The 14,824-nt window shown below is 34.2% G+C and overlaps 1 long non-coding RNA gene across 2 annotated transcripts in view; it reads left to right on the plus strand.

Moving 5' to 3' along the window:
- The first annotated feature begins 216 nt into the window (after window positions 1-216).
- LOC127548698 (uncharacterized) overlaps window positions 217-14,824 on the plus strand; it is a 45,453-nt gene continuing 30,845 nt past the window's right edge. For both annotated transcript variants that reach the window (XR_007950452.1, XR_007950453.1), the window contains exons 1-2: window positions 217-505; window positions 598-685. This is a non-coding gene — a long non-coding RNA (uncharacterized LOC127548698). The remainder of the gene's footprint in view (window positions 506-597; window positions 686-14,824) is intronic.

Raw genomic sequence — 14,824 nt, forward strand, 5'->3', positions numbered from 1 at the left:
CCAATGATGTGCCAAGTGTCAAAAATACTAAGCAAAGCAAAAAACAAAGTGATTGAATTCACAAGGAATTCACACGAGGGGGATGCAAATAGATGTGGACATATAAGATATGTGTGTATATACATCTATATTTATGTGTGAATACATTTTTGAATATACATGTGTGTATATATATATATATATATATATAGAGAGAGAGAGAGATAGAGAGAGAGAGACAAATAGAGACAGAGAAGAGAGAAGAAGGGAGGACAAGGGGAGAGATAGAGAGGGAGGAACAGAAAATGAGAAGGAAATAGAGTGAAAGACAAAGAGAGAGGAAGAGAAAGAAGAAAGAGGAAGAGATAAGAAAAGAGGGAGAAGAAACCGGGAGAGGGGGGGAAAGAAAGAGAAGAACAAAGGGAGAGAGAGATAGGGACACAAAGAAGGAGAAAGAGGAGGAAGAAAAAATTGGAAGGTGGAAGGATATCAGCAGCAAGTTTATCCATAAAAGGAGAATATAAAGGTAAGCCTCTTTTATAAAGGGGCTTTTATAGATCTGCTTTTAAGATCTGCAAAGTGCTTTACAAATATTATTTCATTTTATCTTCACAACAGTTCTTGGAGTTAGGTACCATTATTACCTCCACTTTACAGATGAAGAAACTGAAGCAGATAGAGGTTGTGACATTCCCAGAGACAAATAGTAAGTATTTGGGGCAGAATTTGACCTCAAACCTGATTCCAATCCCGGTGATTTTTCCTTTGGATCATCTAATGATCTTTTTAAATGTTGAAAACGTTGAAGACTATCAAAGGTAGATACTGGGAAATGTCTTTCAGTAGCAGAAGATACATTCCATATATCTTATAAAGTCTGAGGACAGATTTTAACACAGGTCTTCCTGACTCGAGGTCTTACAAAATCCGGGGTTTAAATAGTTCAATTGTTTGTGAAGGTTCATGGAAGACAAGGAATTTTTCCAGAGCATAGTATCAATATCTTTGTTCCCTAGCCACTTATTTGCAAAAATATCCAATAGGTATCTGGGAAATGTAACAGGAGTAAAGATGAGCCACTATAAATAAAAATAGTCTTGTACTGGCTGAAGCTCTCTCTGAACCTGCAAGGATTATGAAACTGGAGAGACTAAAATCTTCCCACCTATTCTGTGGAGGTAATAAACTCAAGAGAGACAAAGAGGAGAAACAACTGTTTATCATTATTTAATAGTTAGTCATTGCTTTTGTTGAAAAGGGAGTAGTTATTCAGGAAGAAAATAACTGTGCAGTACTTAGCTGAGTCATAGGCTGAAGGTATTAAAGATGGAAGCTGCCTCTCAAAGACCAGTCCCAGGTAGTCCAGCAGATCAACCAGTCTCACAGAGGTACCATACCCTGTGAAAAAGCCTGCCTTTAAATGAAATACAGCAGTAGCAGTAGCAGCTCAGAGACAGAATAACCCACTAAGTGCAGCCCAGGAATTACTAAGTCTAGCTAACCTTACAACTAAATAACCTGCATGATGCAATCTAAAAATCAATTTACTCATCCAGGTGAGATACCATCTTCTGCAAGGATTTAGCTCAACTGAACAGCAGAGCAACAACATCATGATCAGATGATCTATGTCTTTGGATTACTAAAATAGCTGGAAAATTGGATTGTAGTGTTCCGGATAGCAATACTTGAAAGATCATAGAAATCAGGAGAGGTTTTACAAGATCTGAGAAGGGTAAATGTCCTTACTTTCAAAACATGGAAAGAGAACAGAGTACACCAACTATAGGCAGCAAGTTTAGCTTTGATTCCTGGGGAAATTTTGGAGACTTTTAGTGAACATCTAGAGAGGAAAGATGATTGATTACTAAAAGATCACATAGCTTTATCAAGAACAAGTTACATCAAATTAACTTTATTCCTCCTGCCCTTTTTTGACAGGATTACTAAATTTAAAGATGATAACAATGAAACAGGTATACTTTTTTTAAATTTTGACACAGCTCTTAATAAAATACCGTGAATGGAATAATGGACATAGAGTCAGAAAGGCTTAAGTTAAAAATCTGTCCTCAGTCCCTTGCTATCTGTGTGACTTTGAACAAGTCACTTAAACCTGTTTGCCTCAGTTTCCTCATTTGTAAAACAAGCTGGAGAATGAAACGACAAACCACTTCAGTATCTCTGCCAGAAAAAACCAAATGGGGTCACAAAGAGTCAGATGTAACTGAAATGACTGAACAAAAAACTTGGGGAAAATATAGAAAAATGTGGTCCAGAGTAATAGTGCAAAACACAAATAGAAACAGGGGAACTAAATCTTAGCTAAGGATCCCTGTGGGTACTTATTGACTTGGAAAACTACATATTAATATTATTTGTGTTTTACTATATTTTATTTATTTTGTTAAATACTTCATAATTATATTTAATATGGTTCTTCTGTATCATTTGACACCTTTGGTCTAGCAAATAAAATTGGATGTATTGAGGGCTGGTTGTATGGCTGAAGTCAAAGAATAGTTGATAATGATTCACTGTCAACATGGCAGGATATCTCCGATTACATATCCAATAGTGTATCCTGGACCCTGTGGATGATATAAATGATATTGATAAAAGAATAGACAAATTTTCATATGACACAAAGCTATCAGAGGTAATAGCAGCATCTGATTCTAAAAAAGACCTTGACCAGCTTAAGCCTTGGGTGAATATAGTAAGATAAATTAAATAGGAAATAAAGTTGTTGGAAGGCCTTGATACTATGATAGATGAGGACCATATGAAAGAACCGGGCAAATTTAACATGATTAAAAATGAAGAATCTGGGAGCATGATAACTATTTTCAAGTATCTGAAGTACTCATGTAGAGGAAGAATTAGATTCATTCCATTTACCACCAAAAAGACAGAGCCAGAAGCAATAAGTAGAAGTTTGAAAGAAATCTCTTTCAAAAGAAGCGGGTCACATATGGGTACAAAAAATCAGCTTCACAGTACAAATTGGGGGAGGCAAAGTTAGATAGCAGCTTCTCTGAAAGAGATATGGAGATTTTAATGAGTCAGAAGTATGATATAGCTGCCAGAAAAGCTAATGCAATCTTGGGCTGCATTAAGAAAAGCAAAGCTTCCAGGAATAGGGAGGTGATAATCCCATTGTACTCTGCCCTCATCATACTTCTTCTGAAATAGTGTCTAGTTCTGGGCAACATGGGTTTAGAAGGTCATTGATAAGCTGCAGCATGTCCAGGGGAGGACACGCAGGATAGAGAAGGACATGAAATTCATTTCAGATGAGAATCAGTTGAAGAGAAAGGTGCTTAATTAAGAAAAGAGAAGACTAAGCATCGGGAGGCATATTTCTCCAAGTATTTGAAGAAATATATGTGGAAGATAAAATGGTCTTGTTCTGTTTGATCTCAGAAGGAAGAACCAGGAGCAAAATGTGGGAATTGCAAAGAAGTCAATTTAGGGTTGATGTGAGGAAAAACTTGTTATGAATTAGAGTTATTCAAAAGTTGAATGGACTGCTTTGAAAGTAATGAGTTTACCTTCTTTAATAGTCTTTAAGTAGAGGCTAGGTAACTTCTTATTGTGTATATTATGGAGGGGATTCCTTTGATGTATAAGTTGAATTATGAAATACCTTCTAATGCACACATTATATGATTCTATAATACTGTGAACAGATGCAAAAATCAAGACCACAAGAAGCCTTAAAAAGCCCCCAAACCAACTCAAATAGCAATCACTATGAAATCAAGCCAATGGAAAAAAACATTCATTTATAAAACATGATGGAAAAAGATCATGGAAAACTTTGAGCAGTAACTTCTTCTTACAGAATAGCAAAAAGCAATGAAAGAGTCAGATCACCTCAGAATATTTATAGATGCAACCAGAAAAAGAGCAATAAACATCAATGAAGGAAAGGAAACATTTATATAGTAACCAACATGTTATCAGTCACTATCCTAAATGCTTAAAATATTATGTGATCATACTAGAACCATTGTATTTGACTCTACCGATTCAGTACCTAATATACTACTTTTATGTAGGAAAATGGCAATGACCCTCATGTTAAAATGAGAAAGAATAGCTAGTCCTGGCCATACATACACAGAAGACATTTATTTTGGGGTTGGCACTATTTTAAAGGGAACTAACACTAGTTTTCAAGAATGGGAACATTCTAAAAGAAACTAAAAAAACAGATGGCTACTTTACAATCCCTTACCCTCCCCCCAACAGGGAACCAAGAAAATATCTGCATCTACCACATGTAATCAATATTAGAATGTCTAGAATAGGATTGGATAAACTATGCGGGCTAAATCCAAGTACATCTTTTTTTCTTCTGCCCTTAAAAATAATGGCTTTTATACTCTTAATTAGATTATAACTTTATTATAAAGTATACAAATTATCCTTAGCTCATTGGTCATATAAAAACAGGCAGCTAACTGGGTGGTGGTCTATAGCTCACCCACCTCTAATCTAGATCATTGAGAACCTTGATAAAAATATTAAAGGGAACAAAATAAATTTGGGAAGGTGATTTCTTACAGCAGGGAATATGTTTGAAATAACAGAATTGAATGAGATTTTGAAAGAGCCGAGAACTGTGATAAAATAATAATCAACACAACTTGAATCATGATAGTGAGCTCAGCTACCAACCTCCTGACAGAAAGGTGATGACCTCAAATGTAGAAGAAATTCATTTTCAGACATATAGCTAATGTGTGGATTAGCTTTATGTGAATATGTATTTTTTGTCACAAGAGCTTATTTCCTTTTTTAAACTGAAGATGGGATTTGGGGCAGCTATGTGTTATAACAAATAGAGTATTGGGTATAAAATCAGGAATATTCATCTTCATGAATTCAAATCTGGCCTCAGGAACTTATTCAGCTGTATGATCCTGGGCAAGTCATTTAACCTTATAAGTCTCAATTCCTCCTCTTTAAAACAATCCACTAAAGGAAGATATACATGCAAGGAGGGACACAGAGAGACACGGGGGTGGGGGTAGAGAGACAGAGGGAGAGAGGCAAAAAGAGAGAGAAAAAGAGAGAAGAGAAGAAAGAGAGGGAGGAAGAAAGGAAGGAAGGAAGGTACATAAGTCACTGAAGCATTTAGAAAATGTACAGAAGAGAACATAACTTCAGAAAGAAACAGAATAGCCAATATCATATGTTTTTAAAAAGAAAGATAGAAAAATATACATACATACACATATATACACATATATAAAATAGAATTGCAGATCCACATGCAATAATTTCTTCTATTCTGTATATTTGAAAATGCTAGCTCTTTTTCTCTTAGTATTTGCTAAGTACAGACTTTTTTTTTTCAAGAAAATAGGACTGTTCAGCAAAAATGATAGTAAACAAATAGCTAAAATGCTACAATGGTATCTACCGGATATTTGAAGAAACTTAGAATAATAGCCATCATATTTAGATTGTTCCTTTGTAGAGGAATTAGTTTTATTACTACATTTTCTTTATTTTATTCATTAAAAAGAAAACAACTCTCCTTTTAAAAATATACTTCTAGCACATTGTCCCTTGTAACAAAGAGAAAAATTGACAGTTAAAAATAGCTAACTGCTACTTGAGCAGCAGCTGACAGCATGTGCAACCTGCCATACCTTGCCTCGCCAAGAAAAGAGGGAGATACATTTCTCATCTCTTCTTCATGGCCAACATTGGTCATTATAATTGTGAAACCTTTGGGTTTATTTTATTGTTGCTATTTTAGAACAAATTGACAAAGAGACAGTGGGAAATAATTAATTATACAAGATGAGAAGACATGGAGAGGTAATGATCTTTCCAAGAAGAATAATTTATCTGATGAAATCAGGAATCCATCTAAATAAATATAGATGGACTTCCATATAGCACTTTAAAGTTTTTAATATATCCATCTTAGATAATTTTGGTAATTTTTAATAATAATTTGATAAATAATATATCCAAGTTAAATAGTTTCCAAACCTTTTTACATTTATGAATTATCTGATAGGCATATGCCAAAATAGAGTACATCTCTTTCTCTTCCACTTGTCCACTTATTTATCTATCCATATATCTAACTATATTTTGCAAAGCATGCATCACACACATACACACATACCACACATAGACATGACACCTGACATCCTGCCTTTCCCCACTTGGGTTACCACTTCTTTTGCCATTCACACTGCTCTTATTAAGTAAAAATGGGGAAAACAGAGGAAGGAGACCCTGGATATTATGACAGTAAAATCTTCTCCAAGAGAACCAAGAAAAGAAACCAGAAATTTAAAGGGAGTCCCAAGTATAAAAGGAATCAAAGAAATTCCTCCATAATCTGAGTGGATCCATTAGGGATATGGAAAAATATGGGCATGTATTGCACAGAAAAGTTAAAAAAAACTTGCGAGATAAATGAATAGGTCCTTCATAAGTTCATAACTACCTGAAATGTGGCAGAAACTATGTTAAGTACTAGGGATACAAATAAGAAAAAGAGATATTTCTTGCCCTCAAGGAGCTTACAATCTAAAGGGAAGTGGGGAAACAAAACACAAAAATAAGTTAAAAAGGTTGCAGAGGCTTGGTATTGCTTTAGAGTCAAACCAGGCAGAACTATTTGTGGAAAATGAAATTATATGGAAGATTGTGACTCCTTTATAAAGGAAAAGTTTGTTTACTTCAGCCCACCAATCAAAGAGGAGAGGAAGCTAAGTGTTAAATGAGAAGGTATTGAGAATCAAATCCTGAATAGATCTGTGTGATGAGACTTCATATGATCAATTTTAGGGGGAGAGAGGGAGGAATTGGAGATTGGTATGGGTGTAATGGATGGTGTTCCATGGAATGAAGAAAAATGAAATCTTTATTTCCCTAACGCTTAAAGGATTGATCAGATTGAGGACATTTCTTAGGTTTGTAGCTAGAGCTCATAGGGATGTCAAATAGACTCTTGTCTTCCTCATTTTACAAATAAGGAATTAAGACCTAACTAGATCAAGTAAAGTGTTCAATATTACATGGATAAGATGTTGCATTTGGGATTTGAATCTAGGTCCTATGATTCCCACTCTAATATTTTTTTTCAATTAAAAAAACTCATAAGAAATATGCAGATTCAAGGAAAATATATTTTAGCATTGGACACAACCAATGATATCTGTTATTCTGTTCTAGACTCTATCGTTTTTTTCTTTCAGGAGGATGGTAGTTTCTTCATTGGTAATCTTCTCATCCTGATTGTTTAAATTGCATTGATCAGAGTTCTTAAGTCTTTCAAACTTATCTTTATAATGTTGGTGTCATTGTATAAATTATCCTCTTTGTTCCACTCTACTCTCCATGAGTTCATAAAAATCTTCCCAGGTTTCTCTGAAACTATACCTTACATCATTTCTTATGACACAATAGAATTATATTAGGATTTATGGATCATAGTTTCTTTATCCATTTATCAATTAATGGGATATCCCTTTATTTACTATTATTTGCCACTTCAAAAGATTTTGTGCTCATGGGTCTTCTTTCTTTCTTTCTTTGGAGTATCGGTCTATTAGTGGTATTGCTGGATCATAGGGAAAATGTACACTTTAATGAATTGTTTAGCCATATTTCCAAATTGTCTACCAGACTGTACCAGTTCAGAGCACCATCAACAGTGTTTTGTGTTCCTGTTTCTTCCAGTCCATCCAACACTTGTCATTTTTAATTTTGGTCATATTTTCCAATCTAATGAATTGAGGTAGAACTTCAAAATTGTTTTAATTTGCATTTTTGAATTATTAAATATTTGGTTAACTGCTTTATATGATTGTTGATAGCTCAGATTTCTTCCTTTGAAAACTATACATAACTTTAAGCAATTTATCAATGGCTCTTTTTATAAATTTATAAATTTGAATCAAGTCCTTAAATATCTTGGAAATAAAACTTTTGTCAGAGAAACTTGTCATAAGATTCTTTTCCCCAGCTAACATTTTCTCTTCTCATTTTAGTTGAGGTATTTTTGTTTGACTTGTACTCTTTCCATTATAACATTGCTCTTCTCACATCATGAATGAATTAATTAATGAAAAAAATTTATTAAGTTGGAACTGCACTAAATTCTGAATATACAACAGAAAATCAAGATATTACCTATTCCCAGAAAGTTCTCATTTTAATTCAGGGTGATAACACAAAAGGGATAACACAAAACAGATAAGTTGGGAAGGTCCCTAGATTTCTAAGACAGGGAGGATGACAAGGCCCAGTATTTTTTCAGGTGCATTGTTTCCAAAAAAAATATTCAGGGCTCTAGAAGATGTAATAGTGGTCCTCCATTTTACTGAAATAATTATAGTTGATGTCTCTCTGCTCTTGCAAAAGTCGCTAATAGCTGTGTCCTTTCCACAAAGTTTGAGTAACCTGAAAGGGCTTGACCAACAACTATTGGGAAATAAGTAGTTAGGAATGTTGGTGGGGAGAGGAAGTGTTCCTGTGGTGCTAATGTCTGCTAGACTCTCTGGAACTTTATACAGCTATTCACTCCCAGAGAACTGAAATGAATCTGAAGAATTATGTGAATTCATTTTTCAGTGTATAAGGATAGAGGATGGAATAGAAAATGTCACACATCATCATAATTGTTATTTGTTTTCTGGTGATAGTTTATAGCTTTCCATGGGTTACCCAATAAGTCAGTAAGAAATCCAAGCACATTTTGGTGTGGCTAGTTCCTTCAAGTGGGGACTTTGTCCACATTTAACTGTTTTCAAAACTCCCATGTGAGGGCCCAAAATAATACTATTTCCTTTTTTTTGTCCTCCTTTTGGAAGTGAGAAGAAATTAGCTAAGGAAATTCTAGTGAAATTCATGTCATTTACTAAGATGGATGGCCAGCACTCTACTTTTCATTACTAGAAAGAATAGAATTAAATTAGAAAATAACAGTCCTCTGCGTCTTCTCCAACTGGGATTTTGCATAATGTGTTGGAAAATATGCCACCTTGGCAGAAAGTGGTTATTGTGATGGCCAAAGGCTTTATTCCACTGGGCAGTTGGATTTATGTGGAGGGACTATCTCCCACTAGGAATTTTTTTCTACTTTGTCTATTAGGGGAAAAGAAATTTCAGCTTAGTGGAGAGGCTTACTTTGCTTAGGCAGTTCCTGAGCTTACTACATGTAGTTGGTGACTATATTATGCAAATGAAATGAGATAACTGGTAGAATGAAATATTTCTCTGCCTGATGTCTTCTGATATGTTAGAAAGAACCCTAGACTTAGAGTCAGGAACTTTATACTTTGGTATAGCGGAAAGAACATTGCATTTAAAACTAAAATATTTGAGTTCTAATCCCATTTTGCAATTTATTACCTGATCATGTCCATTATTTAACTAAGGACAATACAGTTGCTCATTCTTTCCTCATCTATAATGTGAAAGTGTTGCATTAGATTACCTCTAAATTTTCATTGAATTCTAAATCTGTGATCTGTGTAACCTTGGAACCCAGTTTCATTTTCTGGGGAAAGAAGGAATTAGGCTATATCAGGGTTTCTTAATTTTTTTCTATTTACAATCCTTTTTCACCTGAGAAATTTTTACACAGACCCAGTATATAGATATATAAAATAGATATAAAATACAAATCAAACATTTACTGATGATAACTCATAATTTCATGACCCACACATTTGGTTACATGACCCCATATGGAATCATAAGCCACAGTTAGAAAGCTTTGATCTGCATTTGCTACCTCTGGTCTCTCCTAATTCCCAGGGCATCAGAGAAATCTCTGGTAAATAATAATATTATTGCCTCTTCCTGAGGCTTTCAAAAATCCTCTGGCTGCTATCTCATATGGACATAGTTTAAGCACAACAGAGCACTCGAGAGTTTTAGCAGACAAGCTTAGACTTTATTCACGTGATTTATACCTTACTCTATGACCTCCTGCACTCTCTTAGTCTCTCTCTCCAAGGCTGTACTCCAGGTGAAAAAGGGGTGAAAAAAAAAAAGGGTCGGGTTCTTCCTCCACTGAGCTTATATAAGGTACATGAAGTCATAAGTATAAGCCATTCAGAGATAGAGATGCTTCCCGTTCCTGATGCAAATTCCTGATGTTTAGGAATCCTGACATGGCTGGAGGTCCCACCCATGAAGGAAGTCCCTATGTACTTATAACTCATCATGTCCGGGGACCTCCAGACCATGGACCTATTATATCTTAACTGCGTTTGCCTGGCCTCTCTAATGGACCCTTACATTGATCTATATGACTTTTAAGGTCTTTTCCATCTCTAATATTCTGAATCTACAAATAGATTCTGATCTTTGACATTACCAACATAAAAATATATTCTATATACTTCCCTTATCTTTCACTTTTTCCAGTTCTTACCCCCTTGGGCTCTAGCAGAATGGAATTGTTGAAAGGACACTAAATTAGGAGTAAGAATGTCTGGTTTCTAATCTTGTCTTTGCCAAGTAAAGTTGGACAAATCTTAAATCAGAATTAAGAGTCTTGCTTCTGACCCAGACTGACTGGATGACGTCGGACAAATCACTTAAACTCTCAGTGTTCTAGATTAAGTTGAAATGTAAGTGTAGACCTGTAATAGTAGAAAAAGATCTTCACCAGGAGGATATTCATTCACTAATGAAATTACAGCTCAAGTCTGTATTCCTATATATTTTGAAATGCAGATGAAAAGTTAACAAGAAAGCACATTATTTAATAAATCATATAGCAATATGTTATGAATTTGTTGGTTTCCTAAATATTGAATGTACTTCTTTCTCCCACAATAGGACCAGTCAGAACTTAAGATATTATTAATGATAAAATAACAGTAATGATAATAAAAACAACAGTTAAAATTTATATATATAGCCTATTATATGCCAAGCACTGTGCCAAATTCTTTACATATATAAATATATCTCATTTGATCTCTAGGAACTAGGAACTGTTTTACTTATTTCCATGGATTATCCAATGAGTCAGTCAGAAATCCAAATACTCTTTGGTATGGCTAGTTAGCCTCTTAATACTCAAGTGGAGTCTTTGTCTATATTTAACTTCTCAAAACTCCCATGTGTGTAGGCTCAAAATAGTACTATTTCTTATTTTTTGCCCTCCTTTTGGAAGCTATAAGAAATTAATTAAGGAAATGCTAATAAATACATGTCACTTCCCAGGATGGATAGTCAGCACTCTACTTTTCATTACCTCTTAGGTGCTTTTGTAGAACTGTAGCTATCATAGAACCTAAAAATTCTAGGATAGACACAGTTTGGGTCCTCTTTTGAATTGGCAAAAGAAGGTAGCAGTACAGATTCCTCAGAATTTTCAATTCACACTTCTCATAGGATTAGTTATCAGATGAATCCTCTTGTAAGGTTTATTAAAATATTTATTTGCTTAAAGATTTGTAAATCTGATCATGAAAACTAAATTGAACATGAAGGATTTGGAAGAAATATCCCAAAAACATCTTCCAGGCCAAATCTCAAAGGCTAGAAAATAGGACAAGTAAAAATAAAAATCTCAGTGAAGAAGGCCAGACATCTATAGGAAACCATCATTCAAAAAGAGAGATAGTAGTAAAACTCATTGTTCCAGATGTATGTATATATGAAAACAGATAAATTAAGGGTAATAAACAAAGTAAAATGAACTAGCAATTTGAACACAGAGATAAACTCCCCCTTATAGGAATTGACTCATCAGGGTATGATTCATGGCTATGAAAGGATATGTCTTATTTATAAAGAAGAAATTAGATTAAAGATATAGTGAAGGAGAATTTAGCATGAGAAAACAGACTAATGAGAATATCCATGTTCTGCGAAAGGGAATAAGGTAAATAGCATTAGCGTTAAGATGAACAGATGGAGAAAGAGAAGAGATATTTAGATTCAGAGTACTGAAAAATTACCAAACCAGAAGGAAGAAATGGATGATAAGTTTGGGAAGTATATCACAAAGCTATCATGGAGACATCCACCAGTGATGAAAGATTTCAAATCTCTAGCTATCAGTTATAATGTTCTTTCTGCTAAAAAGAATAATAGCTGATGAATTAGCTTAATGATTAATTCTTTTAAAGATAGAGTAAGGGATAATAGGAATTGCTCTTCTGAACTCAGTTATAAGTAACAAGGACAGACTGATTGATGAAGCTAAAAAGTAGGGATTCTTGGGATGCAGTGACTTCTTTATTGTAGCATTTGTTATAAAGGAGGGAAAAACCACTAGACATCTTCCCATAACTTCTTAATTCTAGTGTCTTCTCTCTGTTAACTATTCCCTATTCATTCTGTATATAGTTTACTCTGTTGTTATGTTTGTATGCTGTCTCCTCCATTAGACTGCAAGCTCCTTGAGGGTTTATTGTTTTTTAGTTTCTTTAGAATCTTCATAACCCCACTTAGGGTTTTTATTGGAGTGGTTTTGCTATTTCCATTTGACAGATGAGGAAATTGAGGTAAAAAGGGTGAATTGACTTGTCAAGTGTCATACCTCTAGTAAGGGTCAGAGGCAGAATTTGAGCTGAGATCTTCTTAACTCTATGTCTGGCATTCTATCCATTGCATCACCTAGCTGCCTCCTTGAGAGCAAGAGTTGTCTTTTGCTTCTTTTCGTATCATCAGTTTAGTACAATGCCTGGCACAAAGTTTGTGCTTCATAAATGTTTATTGATTGATATTAATTAGTTGATCATTTGGAATATGACATAGATTTTAGAAGAACAAAAAAGATAGCCGAGAAGCTAGAACTATTTAATTCTTTTTCTTCTTCTGTCTTTATCACCAGAGAGTACAATCTTCAGAATAGAAAAGATAGAAAAAAAGTGGTTGATAATTTGTTGAATACTAAGATCTGATTCCAATGAATTAAAGTTATCAGTCCTGGAATCCTATGGCCCTGAAAAAATTGGTGGATGGGGTGATTAGGTGGCTTAGTGGATCGAGTTCAGGGTCCAGTGTTATCAAATCCAGCCTCAGATACTTACTAGTTGTGTGACCCTGGATGTCACTTCACCCTGTTTGCATTAGTTTCTTCATGGAAAATAAGCCAGAGAAGGAAATAGCAAACCAATCCAGTATTTTGGCAAGAAAAGCCCAAATAGGGTTGTGAAAAATCAGACACAACTGAAAAACATTGGAATGACAGCAACAAAATTAAGTCCCTGTTAAAGATCTCTAAAAACCAAACAAAACAAAATATGGAGAATGGGAAATGTTATTAGAGCAGACAAAGGATAAATGTCCTGAGTTTCAAAAGTTATAGATGGATGGAGTCTTCACATTATTGACAATTAGCTTGATTTTGATTCCTGGCAATATTAACGAATGTATTATTTTATTTTATTTAGAATATTTCCCCTCAATTACATGTTAAGTAATTTTTAACTAAAAAAAGTTTTGATTTCTAAATTCTACACTACCTGCCTACCTCCCAAACTTTAGACAGTAAAAAGTCTGATATAGTTTATACATGTACAATCATGTAAAACAATTTGATATTAGTCATTTTATACAAGGAGACTCAAAAAAAAGAATGAAAGAAATAAAGTAAAAAATGGCATGTTTCAGATAGTATCATTTCTTTCTCTGGAGGTAGATAGTATCCTTTATCATTAGTTCTTTAGCATTGCATTGAATCATTGTATTATTACTCAGAATAGCTAAGTCATCCACAATCCTTCCTTGTATAATATAGCTGTTATTGTTTACAATGTTTTGGTTCTGCTCACTTCACTTTGTATCAGTTCATATAAGTCTTTTCAAGTATTTTTGAAATAATTGTGCTTATCATTTCTTTTAGCATGATGCTATTCTATCACAATTATATACCATAGCTTGTTTAACTATTCCCCAATTGATTGGTATCTTCTCAATTTCCAATTCTTATACACTGCAAAAAGTGGTACTATAAATATTTTTTATGCAACTATGTCCTTTTCAGTTTTTTTAAATGTCTTTGGGATACAGACCTAGCAGTGGTATTACTGGGTCAAAAGGCATGCACAATTTTATAGGCCTTTGGACATAGTTAATAGATATATTTAAAATACTAACATTTTAAATGTTAACATTTACACAAGGAAACAATAACCGATAAAAGCTAAAAAATGCACAAACTGGTTATATCAGATTAACCTCATTTCCTTTTTCTTTTAACAGTATTACTAGATTAGTATATTAGATGAATATCATAGACTCAATAGATTAATGTCAACCTAGGAAAATTGCCAGGTTATCTAGATAGCACCTGGGATAAGAATTCTGGACCTAAAATCAGAAAGAGTTGAATTTAAATCTGGTCTAAAACACATATTAGTTATATGATCCAGGGTAAGCCACTTAATCTCCAACTGTCTCAGTTTCTTCATCTGTGAAATATAAGGGGGAGGAAGGTTTAGACTTCAAGCCCCTTCTTATTATAAAAATATGACACTGATTTCTGCTGCTGAAAAAGATTTAGGGAATGATGATTTACCACAGACCTGGTACTAAAACACGGAGACTCATAATAATACTTGTAATAACTCAAATTTATTTAGCAATGTAAAGTTTGAAAAGCTTTTTCTTCACAATAGTCCTGTGCAGTTAGGATTACAAATCTTCTTAACAGTTCAAACATACAATTCCATTCTAAATGAATTCTCTCTCCACTTTACAGATGAGAAAATTGAGGCCAAGAGATATCAAATGATTTGCTTAAGGTCACACTTTAAATAAGTATCAGAGATCAATTCAGACAGATGTGGCCCTTTTTGGAGATGAGATGAACCAAATCAGTTCCAATAGAGCA

The sequence above is a fragment of the Antechinus flavipes genome, chromosome 2, assembly GCF_016432865.1.
Source record: "Antechinus flavipes isolate AdamAnt ecotype Samford, QLD, Australia chromosome 2, AdamAnt_v2, whole genome shotgun sequence".
Lineage (NCBI taxonomy): Eukaryota > Metazoa > Chordata > Mammalia > Dasyuromorphia > Dasyuridae > Antechinus > Antechinus flavipes.